General features: G+C 48.7%; 1 pseudogene; it reads right to left on the bottom strand.

Moving 5' to 3' along the window:
- Window positions 1-594: 594 nt before the first annotated feature.
- On the bottom strand, window positions 595-8,204 carry LOC124370701 (annotated as a pseudogene).
- Between the last annotated feature and the right edge of the window lie 5,322 nt (window positions 8,205-13,526).

Below are 13,526 nucleotides of genomic sequence, written 5' to 3'. Positions count from 1 at the left end.
ATACTCGGTGCGAACACCGGTCCGAAAATCATTTTATTGAGCTTCATTTAAACTCACTTCAGGGTCTCCGGTCTGCGACGATTTCTTGGCTAGAACACGCAGTTCGTTTTGCTTACGCCCCGTGAGGCGAAGTGTTTACCATAAGAGAGTCGGCACGGCCCGAGAAAGTCGCTGGTGGGACCGTAAGGCCGCCGCAATCGAGCTACTCGAGCCGCCCGGGAGTTTGCGCCGCGTGTGAGCTGCGTACCGGCGGTCACGGAGGACCGTCGGCGGGCTCGCGGCAATGCTGTGGGTCGAGGACAAGCCCCGAGATCGGTAGCGGCCGCCAGAAGCGGCTGCCCGCCGCCCAGACTGATTCTCGGGTCGGCTAATTCAAATCTTAATAAAAACCAGTAAAAAGCCAAAAATTCGATAAAAATGGCTAAAAACCATTTCAAATATGTTGTACAGGCCCCTACTGTACTTTGGGAGGGTTTTGGCTACTTTTTATTTTTCACTCTCAGGACACCACCACCTCCCTATAAGAGTACTGGATTTTCCATGAGACGTTCCTGTGGAACATCTCGCAAAACCCCCAGGTGCATATCGGTTAATTTTTTTTTTATTTTTATAAAATAACCTCGGATTAATGTGTATTGCAATGTTTAAAGAATAAAAAAGCTCTTGGTGATTTCTCGAAAAAAATTTATTTACCGAGATACGGGCCTCCAAAGAAAGTTTGGACTTAGAAAAAAGTCGGGAAATTTTTGGAGTCCCATAACTTTTTAAATATAAATCTTAAAAATCATATTCCTACTGTCTGATGTAGGTAACACGGTCTATTTTATTTTATCATCCGACAACTTTCTTCTAAAACTAATAATTATACCTTTTTTTACCTCCGAAGCAAACCGATATGAACCTCCGGAAATATTTCTAAATCCAGAAAATTCCCGTAACTGGATAATTTGGACTTTGTCGAAATTATCTCCTAGTAGTTAGTACTCACGTTAACTTGGCGAATTCTGCTTCGCAATGATAGGAAGAGCCGACATCGAAGGATCAAAAGCGACGTCGCTATGAACGCTTGGCCGCCACAAGCCAGTTATCCCTGTGGTAACTTTTCTGACACCTCTTGCTGAAAACTCTTCAAGCCAAAAGGATCGATAGGCCGTGCTTTCGCAGTCCCTATGCGTACTGAACATTGGGATCAAGCCAGCATTTTCCCTTTTGCTCTACGCGAGGTTTCTGTCCTCGCTGAGCTGGCCTTAGGACACCTGCGTTATTCTTTGGCAGATGTACCGCCCCAGTCAAACTCCCCGCCTGGCAGTGTCCTCGGATCGGATCACGCTAGGGAGTGTTTGCCGGTCGGTGTCGGCGCGCGCCGCAGACGACGCCGGGCCGCGGACGGAACCCGAAGGAACCGGTTACGCGACTCACCGACGCCGGCGCTGGCAACCCTTGAACGCTTGGCCCGAGAAGACCGTACCGCCGTCCCAAATCAAGCGACGGACGCCCTCCGCCCAACCGAGTAAGTAAAGAAACGATGAAAGCAGTGATATTTCACCGGCGAGACGGGTTGCCCCGATCTCCCACTTATGCTCCACCTCTCATGTCTCCTTACAGTGCCAGACTAGAGTCAAGCTCAACAGGGTCTTCTTTCCCCGCAGATTTTTCCAAGCCCGTTCCCTTGGCAGTGGTTTCGCTAGATAGTATATAGGGACAGAGGGAATCTCGTTAATCCATTCATGTGCGTCACTAATTAGATGACGAGGCATTTGGCTATTTTTTTTCTTGGCTGTTTTACAGTATTCCCCGACACGGGTGGGCTCTTTATCTATTTCTTCTTCTATCTTCCACCTTCCTTCTTTCGTTTCTCCTTATTATTTTCCATCTAAGTTTCTTTCTTTCCTATCTTCTTTCTCCTACTCTATTTCTCTATCTTTCATTTCTCTTCAGCCTCCCTTTTTCCATTTTTCTATTTCTATCTAATCTTTACCCCCCCAAAATTTTTGAACTTCCCCCGGCCTACTCCTTCCGTCCCTCCTCATGGCGGGTCTGGCGGCTGAGCCAGCCTTGGCCCGCGGTCCCGGTCCTTGAAATCAAGGTGGGCTCGACCTATATCAATGGAGGTCCGTAGCATGGCAAGACTCAAGTGTGATAGGAATTTCTTGTCAGCCATCCCCAGGCTCTTCAGGGCAGTGACCGTCGCCCTTTTGAGGGCCCCGCGCGCCCCCAGGACTACCAGGATAACTTCTCCTCGAGTAGCCTGGAGTTGTTGTTGGACAACCGGGAGGATGTCCGCGTATTTGACCGCCTTCGCCATCGCGGCCTCAGCAAGAGAGCAGCCGTTCTAAAACGGGACAGTTACATCCACGACAAGCGCGACATCGCCGATTTTAGTGACGATGTCGGGTTTGCGCATGTCCCCAGATGGTGTACGGAACGACTGCTCCCGGCCGACGATGGCTCCCCGCTCCTTAAGGCGGTCCTCCACGCGGGCAACCACCCAGTTGTGGCGCTCTATGCGGGCTCTCTTGCCGGCGATGCACTCCCCGATGACGACGTGTCCAATCCTCTAGGGTTTAGAGTGACATCGCCGACAGTCGGTCACGCCAGTACGAGCCCCTCGGTTGATGGCTACCCTAGTTCCGTAGGTGTTAGTACGGAACTTTAGGGCATCGATGAACTGGCCAGGTTTTAATGCTGCCTGGTTCAGTAGCCAAAAATTGCCCACTGGGTTATCTTTAAAATCCAGTACACCGACGCCCTGTGAGACTTGAGCCTGCCATGCTAGCCTAGCCTCTTCCTTCAGTCGTCTCTTGCGACTGTCGATGTCCCTTGGTGTCGCAGGGTACCGTAGGCCTAACTGCGTTGCCAACGCCTCCAAGCGACCCGCCCATCCTGGCTCCCTGCTCAGTTCTAGCAGCAGGGAGTCCTCCGACTCCACCAGCTGCAGGCCGGCCCTGAGGGCGCAGATCTTGACCTGCTGCACGAGGTGAGGGACCCCGAGACCCCCGTCCCTCTTCCTCGTGTAGAGGATGCCATTAGTGGTGGTGGGGTGGAGGTGCAGGATTTTTTTGACTTCTGCGCGCAGACGAGTGTGTACGGGCAGAAGGTCGTTTGTCGATGAGGGTCTATAGTGAGGCGATGGGCAAACGCCGGCACTACGTATGCCATCAGAAGGTTCACCTTCTGATGGGGTTTAAGGGCCAGGCGTCGTACCCTGCTCGCCGAGTCGACGAGGACATCAAGGTGCTGCCGGTTGGAAAACCCGTGCTTGAGCGAAAAATCCAGCCCGAGGTAAGTAATATGATCGACGCGCCCTGGACTGTTAAGATGGTGTCCAGGGCGACCCACGCCGATCTGCTCAGATGGAATCCGCAGCACTTTCCCGCCGACAGCCCCATGCCTACCGAGCTGAGGTACTCCGACGTTTCCCCCAGGAGATCCCCCATCTCAGCCGCCGACCCGGCGAACACGTCATCGGCGTTGGCCATCGCGGCGAGCCGCTAGTCGCCCACAGCGAAGCCTCGCCCACCGTCCTGCAATTTATGAAGGAGGTGGTGCAGCACCAAGGTTGAAGAGCAGGAGAGACAGAGGGTCCTACTGCTTGACACCCCTCCTGATGCTGACAACCCCCTCGACTTGACTTAGCTCTGTGGAGCAGCTGGAGTACATCCAGCGGATGGTCTGCTGGATACAAGCCGGAACGCCCTGGGCCTCTAACACCGTGAAAATGGCCTGATGTGACACGGTGTCGAAGGCCTTAGAAACGTCCAGCTGCACCCCGACTAGCTCCGTACGTTTTCCCAGGCGGATGACCTCGTCCAAGATTGTACAGTTGACGAGGCACCCGTTCCCTGGTCTGAAGCCCCGCTGACGGTCCGAGAGACTTACCCGGGCCGTCAGCCGGGCCTCAATGCCGGCGCTATAAATCCTGTCCAGTAAAGGGGCAATTGTTATTGGCCTCCAGTTCTCTGGACGAGCAAGGTGATTCCCGGGTTTCGGAATCAGGGTGGTTCGATTCCTGAGCGAAGACGAGGTGAAGGCGCCCCGGAAGAGACAGATGTTAAAGAGAACGGAGAAGGTCCCGGCCGAGCCATCATAACCGGTAATGGCCCTCTTCGTTACTCAATCTAGGCCGGGGGCACCCCGGCCTTGATTCTCCCGACGCGCCTCCTTACCTCGTCCCCAGAGAAGGACTCAACAAGCTCGTCCTCCTGGAGGTCAACGCCCCGTTGGCTCAGGGTGCAGTCGACCGGCGCTCCCTACATCCCCCGGTAAAGCCCGAGGGTTTCCCGCTTTGGTGGCATTGCAGGAGGCCCATCGGCCAGCAGGTCCCCAAGTTCATTCTTGAGAACCAAATCTGCTAGGCACGATGGGTTTTTCTTGTATAGCTCTTGAGTTCGGCATACCTCGTCACTTTACGGCGGGTTCTCTCAGAAACGCCCGGTTGTGGGGTTCGCCAGCCGCCTCACCCTGGCCATCGATGGTTGCGTTGCAACCATGGCCACCTGGAGCTCCTCCACCAGTTCTTCCTCCACTAGGTCCCACTCGGGTTCCGGGTTCGCCAGCGGACCCCTGGGCGTCATGGCCCACAGGGTCTTGGCCATAAGGTTCCCCAGGGGAGTCATGTCCCTCTGGGGAAAAGTCACGTCCGGTGGGTAGGTCTTGTCCAGGTACCCCGGAGGAGTCATGTCCGTCCGGGGTGAACTCGATTCCAGGTGCCCTGGGGGAGTCATGTCCCACCGGGGCGATGTCTGATCCGGGTATCGATGGTCCACGCCTGGAGGTCGAGGCCAGGCTCTGTGATGGAGGATGGGGGGCAGGCGGCTCCGGTGCGTCCAAGAGGCCGTATGGGTAGCGGTAGCCCCGGAGTGTCACGAGGCGGTCCCGGACTTGCCGCTCCGTCTTCCGCGGAAGTTCCAGGGCCACATAGGCGGAGTACCCCATGGCCCTCCCAGTAGTCCTGAACTCCAGGTAGCGGCGGATGAAGGTCCGGTCCTCGTCCTCGGTCCATCCAAAGCTCCGCGGCCTTGCAGGTGGAATAGGTGCGGATGCACTCGCAGCACGCCTGTACTCCTCCCTCAGGCGCTCGACGTTCACCTGCTCAGGGTGGTGAGCGCTCCGATGGACGCCCAGCCCTCGCTTGTTGGGGAACACCCTCCCGCAGTCGGGGCAAAGAACTCCCACGGCTACGGGAGACCCCTTGCACTTTGGGAGATGCACGGACGCTCCCCGGCATGTTTTGAAGAGCGTCCGGCACCCCGTGCAGCGAAACCTGAGCAGTTGATCGCCGTGATGTCCCTTGTGGTGGTCCGTCAGGTCCCTCGCAAGCGTGAATCACGACTGGCACAGAAGACATTTGGTTGCCTCCCATGGCCAGTTATAGAGAGAGTCATAGTTACTCCCGCCGATTACCCGCGCTTGCTTGAATTTCTTCACTTTGACATTCAGAGCACTGGGCAGAAATCATATTGCGTCAACACCCGTGGGGGAAATCGCAATGCTTTGTTTTAATTAGACAGTCGGATTTCCCTGGTCCGTGCCAGTTCTGAGTTGATCGTTGAACGGCGCCCGCGGAGACAGGAGGCCCGTCCACGCCGGCCGCAGCGGAGCCCCCCGGAAGGGACTGACCCGATACGGACCCGCACGCGACCAGACAGCCAACGCCTCACAGCAAGGAAGATCCGCGTAAGGCCAAGGCGCGGGACCGAGCAGAGAATCACGACGGCGCGAACGCACGGGGACGCGACGGCTCGAAGACCGCACACGCCACACCGCGCGCCGCAACCGCCGATCGAACCGCCCAGGCCCGGCTCCCGGTACGTCTACGCTTCCCGACCAAGCCCGATACACCCCGATCCTCAGAGCCAAACCTTGTTCCGAAGTTACGGATCAAGTTTGCCGACTTCCCTTACCTACATTATTATATCGACTAGAGGCTCTTAACCTTGGAGACCTGCTGCGGATATGGGTACGATCCGGTGCGAACTTTCCACGTAGCCCTCTCCCAGATTTTCCGAGAAGTTCCGAGGGGAAGATCCGGACACCGCTGCAACTGCGGTGCTCTTCGCGTTCCAAACCCTATCTCCCTGCTAAAGGATTCCAGGGAACTCGAACGCTTATAGAGAAAAGAAAACTCTCTCGGGATCTCCCGACGGCGTCTCTGGGTCTCTTTGGGTTAGTCCGACGAGCACTCGATGAGGGCCCGCATTGGAACGGTTCCGCTACCGGGTGCCGGAATAGGAACCGGATTCCCTTTCGCCCAGTGGGTGCCTTCTGAGCCAACGTCTGAACTTAGTCCAGTCTGGTTTTTGTGTCTCGGCTACCCATCGACATGGGATTTCTCCTAGGGCTTTGGGACGACTGACTCTTGTGCAACAGCTGTTCACAAGAAACCCTTGTCCACGTCAGTCCTCAAGGTCCCCTACCACCAAGATCTGCGCCGACGGCGGCTCCAGGCCGGCTAACGTCTTGAATCTTCAGTGCACACCGCCGCGACCCTCCTACTCGTCAAGGCGTAACGGCCCCGCGAGGGAACCGCCCACTTTGCCGTTGACGGCAGAGTATAGGCACGACGCTACAGCGCCATCCATTTTCAGGGCTAGTTGCTTCGGCAGGTGAGTTGTTACACACTCCTTAGCGGATTCCGACTTCCACGGCCACCGTCCTGGTGTCTTAAGCAACCAACGCATTTCATGGTTTCCCATGAGCGTCGTTCGGGCGCCTTGACTCTGCGTTTGGTTCATCCCACAGCGCCAGTTCTGCATACCAAAATTGGCCCACTTGGTACTCTGGATCCGAACGCTCCGGCATCAAGAAATCGGAATTCAAGCATGCCGGAGGTCTCACCAGTTTAAAGTTTGAGAATAGGTTGAGGTCGTTTCGGCCCCAAGGCCTCTAATTATTCGCTTTACCGCATGAGATTCGTCCTCCGAGCACCAGCTATCCTGAAGGAAACTTCGGAGGGAACCAGCTACTAGATGGTTCGATTAGTCTTTCGCCCCTATACCCAGCTCTGACGATCGATTTTTACGTCAGAATCGCTACGGACCTCCATCAGGGTTTCCCCTGACTTCGTCCTGGCCAGGCATAGTTCACCATCTTTCGGGTCCCAACGTGTACGCTCTGGGTGCGCCTCTCCTCGTAATGAGAACGAGACGCCCCGGGAGTGCGGGACGCCGCCACTCGGGCCGCGCGCCATCCTCCCTCGGTCTGACAAGTCAGGCATTCAATTTCATTGCGCCTTTAGGTGTTTCAAGCACCCAAATGACTCGCGCACATGTTAGACTCCTTGGTCCGTGTTTCAAGACGGGTCGGATAAGTACCTTAAACGGACATCGCTGACCGGTGTTACAAGACCCGTCCGAGGACGCGGCCGCCAACAGTTTGGCGCACCGAAGAGCCGGGCACAAGTACCGTCATCCTGGTGCGCTCAAGCTTGCGGCCGGCCCGGACGCCCGATAAACGGTGGTGGTCCATCACCTGCATTCCATACCGTCCGACGTACGGTCGGGCGACCCGGTGTCCGGGAGCACGGTACGGCAGAAGCTTTCCCGCGTCCCGGGTTACCGCCGGGGCCGTCGACCGCCGTCCAACGGGTCGCGACGTCCTACTGAGGGAGAAGTGCGGCCCACCGCCTCCGACATGACCCCCGCGAGCGCCGAGTGATCACCGAAACGACCCCGCAACGACTTGCGCCGTGCGGGCGTACGGTGCCATCTGACTCCGCGGGAGCCGACACATGCGAGAGAGCGTGAATCTCCCCTTTCGGTGTTTAAAGTCTTTTCGGTTTACCCCTGAACGGTTTCACGTACTCTTGAACTCTCTCTTCTTTTCAACTTTCCCTCACGGTACTTGTTTTCTATCGGTCTCGTCGTCATATTTAGCCTTAGATGGAGTTTACAACCTGCTTAGGGCTGCACTCTCAAGCAACCCGACTCTAAGGAGAGACCCACCCGACGCCGGCGACCGTCCTACGGGCCTGGCACCCTCTACGGGCAGTGGCCCCATTCAAGATGGACTTGGACTGGCCGCCGAACACCGGGTTAGTTGGGCCCTCCCAAACACCACATTTCCCGGCCGGCGCAGCCACCGGGATTCGGTGCTGGGCTGTTCCCGGTTCGCTCGCAGCTACTGAGAGAATCCTTGTTAGTTTCTTTTCCACTGCTTAATAATATGCTTAAATTCAGCGGGTAGACCCACTTGATCTGAGGTCGCAATCAGAGAAAATTTATACAATTGCGTGTTCACCCGCTCGCGGACACGCTCTCCGAAAAGAGCGACCCGTGGCGGGCCTCGCGGCCCCGAAAGGGACACGCCCCTCCGGTTGCGTGAGCGCCGACAACGATCCGCCGAGGTGCCAGAACACGTGTGAGCAGTTGACTAATTTCACTGTTTTTAGTCGGTCAACACAGTTGAATATGGCGTGCGAGATCGAGCCGCGTCACTCACCGCCGGTCCCCTCGGGGACGGCGGGACCGGAGCCGTGCCTTTTGCGCGACTCGCGGCTAGAACAGAGTGTTTTGAGTGCCGCCCGTCTAGCTAGGTACTGTGCACCGCAGTGGTATTTGAGGAGATTGCCGAAGACACGCGAGGTGTCTTGTGACAGTGCTCCCAAAAAGCGTACAGTCGGACATCTGAGCGGGACGCACGTGGGTCCGCGCGGTCACCGTTGAGGTGTACAGCACGGCTAGACTACAAGGCCCGGGACCTAGGTAACTCGCCTGCATCCACGTGATGCAGGGCCGCCGAGACCCATCGTACGTAGTCCGCCTTCTACGACAGTCTCACCGCCGCAAAGCTGGTTGAACCGCAGGTCATGTTCTGCCGACCCTCAGACAGGCCGCAATGTGCGTTCAAATTGTCGATGTTCATGTGTCCTGCAGTTCACACACGTCAACGCGCGTTTAGCTGCGTTTTTCATCGACCCACGAGCCAAGTGATCCACCGTTCAGGGTAATCTTCAAGTCGCCGCACCTCGCGGTAGCGGTCTTGAATGGTTGGACCGAGGTCCTTTGTTGTGCCGAACCGGTGCCACAACCGGTCACGACACACACTATGGCTGACTCGCAGCATGGGTTGCCAGTGTACGCTTGCCATGGTCACCCGGTAAAAAACACGGCTGTCACGGTCCAGTTACGACCGCCGTGCCCGGGAGCCGCAGACATTTCGGGAGAGGACGTGTCGCCGCCACCACAATCGCGACAACACCGTCTCTGTCGGCGGCAATTTTCGGACCGTCACGGCCGACTCACCCTGTGTGACACCCAGCCAGCCACACGGCGGGAGTGTTGGACGCTTGATCCTGGGTCGCCGCGACACGGACACACCGTCCCCCACCGAGCCGATACCGTCCACGTGAGCGGTAACGGGACACGGTGGTGGGAAGGGCCGCGCCAACGGCGCCCTTTTCCCGGGCCGGAATCCACCAAAATTCCTGACCCGATACGGAGACTGGAGGGCTGGTCCGGTGACATCCACTCGCAGCGCGTCGTGAAGTTACAGGCCTCACGAGCGAAACACACGAGATCTGCCACACGACGCATCGCTCGGGCCGTCGGTCCTACGGTCTGGTGCCAGGGTCCTCGAGGATAATAAACTATAATTTTTTTTCTCATTATTGTAGCTCCAATAGTTAATAAGTGGAGTGGTGAATCCTTGATAGTTGTTAAACCTAAATTGAATGTACATTGATTTCGGTTAACAATTAATTATTAATAATTATGTTATGAATGATGATTTTCTACGATATGTTTCTACTGATAACTCAGTATAGAGGCGGTGAATATAATTCGGACATTCTTATAGAAATTGCTTCAAAACCCTGGAGGCAGTAGTGACATCATGGGTTTTTCTATACAGACCCCAATGATGTATTGCGGGTCCGTCATTAATTTTGATCACATTAATTATGCAATTATTGATTGTGGCATAGTTGTACATCATATAAGCACTCCGCTTTAAATACTAACCCTAAGTGTAATGGCAGTATTAATTATTTACCGAATATTTCCTGTTGTTAAAACAAGAGTAGAAACAGGAAACATTTAGCAGTATGTAAATTTTGTTTCAGGATTAAAAGATTTATGATTGCCATATTGTCTTCGTGCTGATGACATATTAAATGTGCCTGTAATTCATTTTAGAATTAAATCATTGAATTCTCTAAAACAGTATGAATAGCGATACACATTTCATATAAATATCATACTGTGTGAAATTTACTCTTAAAACCAATCGTACTAACTAACTTAGCATGTGATTTTTAATGTAGTAAAGTTTATGTCCCGTTGGAAACATTACGATTAAAAATTGTTTTATGATAAACATAATAGCATTTAAAAAATTCATTCAAGACTAGTTTTAGTATAAAACCCTTATAGAGACATTTTCTGCAATTATGCAATTATATATATATATATATATATATATAATATATATATATATATATATATATATACTTTCTCATTTTACCATTTATTCGTTATTTCTGACCTCAATCACACAGATTCTTACGATTATTTTCTTAATTATATGAAAATAAATTATTAAAAATTACCACGTACTTACTAAGTACAAATAATGAAAAACTACTTTGTTTTTGACTGAATAGAAAAAGATGGATTTTTTAAAATCCTCATTTATAAATATGTAGGACACATAAATTTTCAATATCACAACGTATTTCAAAGTAGTTTTTAATAGTAAGTATAATTTCTTGTCTCATTCACGACAACTTCTCAAAGCTCACGCTACAACTCTAGGCAACTACATCTGATGCTGCAGAAATAATTTCACTAAAAACCAATATTTATTACCACCCAGTCGATTTTTGAGTATTAGTAAACTTTCAAAATTTCTAAGTGGCATTGTGTGGAGATTGTCTTTTACAGTACGAAATGGTATTTCTAAAGAGCTATATATTTTGTAGAAAAATTACGTGTTAGCTTCAGGTAAATTTTTTTAATAAAGCTCCACAACTTGATATAGCATAATATTAAATTTGAAAGAATAACCTTCTAAAGCAGGATAACCCGTTCAATAATGTTTAAATGATTAAAAATGTTATTCTTAAATTTATTGTTCCGCTCGCATACTTAAAAAAATCGATTTAATAATTGGTTATATATATATATATATATATATATATATATATATATATATTATATATTATTATATTAATATATATTATTATATATACTTTTGTCTTTTGGTTTGAAACCTCGTGGATTAAGTCCGAAATTTCCTTTCTCTGGACTACCACCATCTATGCATGAAGATGTTGAAATTTTTGCAGTAAAAACTAGCTTTGACCTGTCAAATATGGTACTTATTTCATATAAAAAATTAGTTAAAGAACACGGTAATTCATTAAAGAATATCTATGATTTATTATTGTCACTTTACAATAGTGAAGAATTTAAAACCAATATAAATAACATAATAAAAAAACTACAAAGTTTTATGACATACAAAACAGAAAAACTCAAATGTAAACTTTTACGTATCTGTAAAGAAAACATGGAATTAGGAAATGAAATACCAACAAAATGGAAATATATGTCACAATTTGATTTAAATAATGAAATGTCACAAACTGAATCGGAATCTTTTAACTACGAACAACCACAAATTAAGTCATCTAATCTCAACGATGAGCAGCAAGTGAATGTACAAAAATCTCACTTAATTGTAAACCTTTCAAGTTATGCTCCAAAAAAGGCAGAACTGGAAGTTCTTTCAAAGGGTCTTACTTTTTGTCCAACTCCTCAATTTAATCAAATTAATTTATTGAATGATGCTCTAGCATTTGCTAGAGATGTAAGAATAAAATAATTCTTCAGTAAACAGCAAGAAACATCAAGCTCTGATATTATTCCATGTTTAGAAAAATTCAAAACAAAATCAAGTTGGGAACCTCCTCCAGAGGAAAATGGTCCAGAACAAGATATATCTTCAAAAAATATAGCATTGCTTTCACCAATAAAACCTCGCATCCCCATTTTTTATACACTCCCCAAAATTCATAAGAGTATCCAAAATCCCCCTGGGAGACCCATTGTATCCAGTTACGGGTCACCGACTGAAAGGATATCCTCTTTTGTTGATGATCAGTTGCAACCACATGTAAAATCTCTTCCATCATATGTAACAAATTCATTGCATTTCATCGATCAAATTTCCTCTATCAACCAACCATTACCTGATGACTCTATTTTAGTAACAGTGGATGTGAATTCCCTTACACTAACATCCCACATGAAGATGGAGTAAAAGCAGCAGAATATTTTTTAAAATCACGACCAAATAATACTAAACCTACAACACAATTTATTATCACGTTAATCCGAATGATACTTACTATGAACAATTTTAAATTCAATAACCAAAATTATATACAAACTTCTGGTACTGTAATGGGAACTAGAATGGCCCCATCTTACGCAAGTCTATTTATGGGCCTATTTGAAAAAGAATTTTTAGATACACAACGCTTAATACCTTTAAAATGGCTACATTATATAGATGATATTTTTTTCATCTGGGATCATGGAGACGATTCATTAACACAATTTCTTAATGATCTTCAAGATTTCTCTTCTTTAAAATTTTCAGGGATATATTCTAAATCTAAAGTCACGTTTCTAGATTTAGATGTTTTTATTGAATCTGGATTTCTCCAAACTAAATTACACATAAAAGAGACTAACACTATGAATTACCTACATTTCTCCAGCTGTCACCCAATTTACGTCAAAAAATCCATTCCAAAAAGTTTGTCAGTAAGAGCAAAGAAACTATGCAGCAGCCAATGTGATTTCTTAAACTACATTGAAAAATTGAGTAAAACCTTCAAAGATTTCGATTACCCCGAAAAAATTTTCAAAAATCAAATTAATAAACTGAAATGTCAAAAAAATTCATATGATTATTCAAAAGAACCTAAATTTATTACTCAATTCTTCCCTGGTCTACACAAAATTAATTCTATTATAAACATTGGATTTAATATTCTTCAAAGTTCCCCTGACACTTAACATTTTTATTTCCAAAGCACCTAGAGTAATTTTTAGAAGACCTCCAAATTTGAAAAACAAGCTTGTTAAATGTGATCCGTGTAAAAAATCACGATGTGGAACATGTAAAATTATGGGTTCTTCAAGAGAATTCAATAGCAGTAGTACCGGAATGACCTATCCTATAATTGGCAAAATTGACTGTAATTCAAAAAATGTAATATACCAAATTAATTGTAAGTTTTGCTCCAAACAATATATTGGCCAAACATCGAACCATTTGAGAATCCTTATGACAGGGCATAGGTTTGACATTTTCCATAAGGATGAAGATAAACTATTGGCAAGACATTGTCTAGAACACAAAAAAGACAAAATTGAAGAGTGTTTTAAATTAAAAGGAATACACCAACTACCACAATGCCCTGATGAAAACTACAACAGATTAAAATGATGCACATGGAGCAAGCTCATCAAATTATGTTGAAGACAAAAAATCCATTTGGCCTAAATTTAAGATAA

Source organism: Homalodisca vitripennis, unplaced genomic scaffold, assembly GCF_021130785.1.
Source record: "Homalodisca vitripennis isolate AUS2020 unplaced genomic scaffold, UT_GWSS_2.1 ScUCBcl_462;HRSCAF=2516, whole genome shotgun sequence".
NCBI classification, from domain to species: domain Eukaryota; kingdom Metazoa; phylum Arthropoda; class Insecta; order Hemiptera; family Cicadellidae; genus Homalodisca; species Homalodisca vitripennis.
Note: the sequence above shows the minus strand (reverse complement) of the source record. Positions and strands in the feature narration are given on the sequence as shown.